The 3,316-nt window shown below is 31.8% G+C and overlaps 1 protein-coding gene across 1 annotated transcript in view; it reads right to left on the bottom strand.

Annotated features, from left to right (window-relative positions):
* Nucleotides 1-3,316, bottom strand: part of MDGA2 (MAM domain containing glycosylphosphatidylinositol anchor 2) — an 813,395-nt gene that overhangs the window by 182,303 nt on the left and 627,776 nt on the right. The window lies entirely within an intron of this gene.

The following is a 3,316-nucleotide window of genomic DNA, read 5'->3' as shown; positions in this document are numbered from 1 at the left end:
GCACTAGGTAATCTATAAATATATCTAATATTTAAAAACTATAATTGTCAATAATTGAGACATTCAGAAATCTTTAAAAAATATTTTAGAAAAAAGGAATCTGGGGATCTGCACCAATAATTTTTAATTTAAAAATAGATATTCAGAATTCATAAATATCCCCAAATTATGCCACTAAAATCTCACCTGTAATGATTTTATAAATTTAATCTCTTTCTTAACCTCATTGATATCCGACAATGAAAAATGAAAAACTAAGACTTAAAATTAATTAGGCCATTTTACTATTCATTTGTAAACAGATATAGGGGTAAAGTTTTTATACTTATGGTAGTTCTAATTTATATTTTGAAGCTCCCAAAAGAAATAGCTTTGATTTAACACATTCCAAATTATAAGATGAAACTTAGATATTACAAATTAAATCTATAAAATAATTGTTCTATTTAATGTCAGAAAATCTAGGACTCCTCTAGAGCTTTGGCTGTCACATAGAGCAAAATGGTATTGAAATTGTCAATCTGTGGATCTAGTATTCATGGAACTTCTATTTATTTCTCTGTTCCTCAGTTGATAATGGTAGATTGGTAGTGTCATCTATGAACATAAAAATGTGCTGTGTTTAATTACATAAGTAGAAATATAATAGCACTTCCCACATCTCTTTCTTCTCCTGTAGTCAAAAGATCCAGAGTAAGTTTCACTAATAATGGTTTACATAATATACCCTAATTTTTAGTCAATTAACTATAAACTTGATAGAGACTTTTTTTTATCAGTTAATGAATAAATGTGTCATAAGTCTTTCTTTAATTCTTTACTAGTTCTTATAAACTTAAATGCAAATTGTGGGAATGGTATTCATTTCTCAATTGAGTAAAGAAATCTAAATTCGGTCATTTAAAATTCAAATAGTTCCTATCTCCTCATTACTTGCATTTATCAAAAGATGAAGGGTATAGAAAGCATAAATCAAGTATTCTTTCCTATTTCTCATTGACTTGTTCTTATTGTAATGTAATCTGGGAATTTCAAAAAGAATTTAATTGCCAAGTGAAGGAAATCCTCAACACATGACAGCAACTAGACAAGAGCTCATTAACCACTGTTAAACCATAACTTGTAAGGTGGAAACTTTGTTCTTATATTTAGAGGAAAAGAGTTGGGTATTTGAAGATGATAATTAGAGGAAAATTGTAAATTCAACATTATTTCCATAATTATATAGATTCAATTTTATGTGAGAAAATTCTAATATGTAAACATGATTAATAGTTATTGAACTATTATAGAAAATTGAGAATTAATTCAATGCAGCCCATCTTTGCATTTATCCTTTCCCCAAAAATAAATGGTAAAAATATTGATATACTTTATATTTCTCAAAACAACTGAAAGCTTACTGACAAGGTCAACTAAAAACATTTCAAAAATTCCCTCTCATTCCTTTAAATGATCTCACTGAGAAAAGATTACTTTGTTACTTTCTGTAAATCTTGTTCTCTCTCATTTTTCCTTTTATTCTCTCTCTCCTTTTCATCCTCCCTTCCTCCCACTTTCAGTTGACAATCCTTTCACTTAAAGGAAAATAAGAGCTCACTTCTATTATCAGAATCTATGCATCAATATTAAAGTACTTGGGACAAACACGATCTTTCACACAAGCCTTTTCATGCTGATGAAAAGGTACTGAAGGCTCTAAAGACACTGTAAATACAGGAAGTTTTCCACTGGGTATCCCCCTGTTCCACACAAATTGAAGAGTTCTTTTTTCTTGATATCCACTGACCATTCTTTTTTCATTTTCCTAATGGTATCCACTTTTCCCCACCGTCTCCTTGGATATTTTTAAATCTTTACTTCATGTTCTCTTCTTGGATAAGTTCATCCACATCTAATTAATACAATTGCTTGTGAAGTCCATGTTTTACTTCTGACCTTTCTCCCAGTCATCAAACCTAGTTTTCTAATTGGTCACCAAAAGCAAAAGGATGTCTTACAAGCACTCAGCTACAACTAATCCCAAATCAATCTGTCCCCTCAAGCCTCTTCTATAACCTAAAATCTCTTATTCAGAATGTGACATTACCATATTCTAAATAACCAAGGTATAACATTCTGGAATGAGAAGAGTAAAAGCACAGCATACTTTGAAAGAGATTGAAAAATTCATCTAAGCAAATGGTTTTCAACTATGTGGGCTTAATACTGTGTGCACACCTATATGTGTGTGAATTTGAGTAAGAATCGTTTGTCCAACTATAATCTTACATAGAAGTCCTATATATAAAAGAGATAAATTTTTAACTCTGATTGAAGTTAGGTATAGGAGGTCAAATTCCCAACTAATGAAGCGGGTATAGGAGGTCAAATTCCCAACTAATTATTTATCATATTCCAGCATTCAGTGGCCCTTGAGAATATTAAAAAAAAAAATCTTTAGTTAGTATTGGAATAGCACTTGGAAATCAGTAACCCAGCTGACCCCTTTATTCCATAGATGAAAAGTTTTGTGGTCTAGCCACAAGGTCATACATAAAGCTATTTTGTAGTAAATTTGGGCCTGGACCCAAGTCCAGGGTTCGACACCACATTAAGCTGCCTGATGTCAGTGAAGCATTCTCTTAAATTCACTCAAGAGCATTGGTCACTGACTTAACTGCCCCTTAATGGGAGAGGTTGTGAGTATGCCACAGCACTTCATCTGATTCCTATCAATTTCTTCAGCTGAATAAATAGTTTCCCTCCCCAAACACACACTTCAATCTGCAGGCTCTTTTTTGCTAAAGTTCTTTTTTTTTTCTCCATTCTGTTTCCTTAAACTGTTTTTAAAAAATATTCCAAAGCTATAGTGGAGACGTAAGAAATCTAAGATGCAAAGAGGTTAATTTCTCAGATGAAGTTCATGAGCAAGTCTCATGCTTTTCCTATTAACTAAACATGTTGTATCTTTTCCTCTCACCTTACGTAAAGTGTTGCTTATGCCCACTGCCTTATTACTTCCTAATAAAAATTTTCTATCTTGTCTCACAAATTTTCTCTAAATGACTCACTGAACTCATCCTCGCAATGCAAACAAAGGTACTCTATACTGTTGGGGAAACAGAGGAAAAGTTTTCTTTGATTTCTCCACCATTCTTCCTCTAATTTTCTCTTTTTGGAACTCTGCAGATTTATCCAATGAATTGCTCCCCAAAACACCAATCTGATCATACTTACTGCTCCCTTGGTAACATTCTTTGGTCATTCTTTTTTATGTTAGTGAGATGTAACTACATTCATTTTTTTTTTTTTTTTTTTTTAAGTTTTAGGTTTA

This window comes from Pteropus alecto, unplaced genomic scaffold, assembly GCF_000325575.1.
Source record: "Pteropus alecto unplaced genomic scaffold, ASM32557v1 scaffold38, whole genome shotgun sequence".
NCBI lineage: Eukaryota > Metazoa > Chordata > Mammalia > Chiroptera > Pteropodidae > Pteropus > Pteropus alecto.
This window is presented reverse-complemented; position numbering and strand designations above follow the sequence as displayed.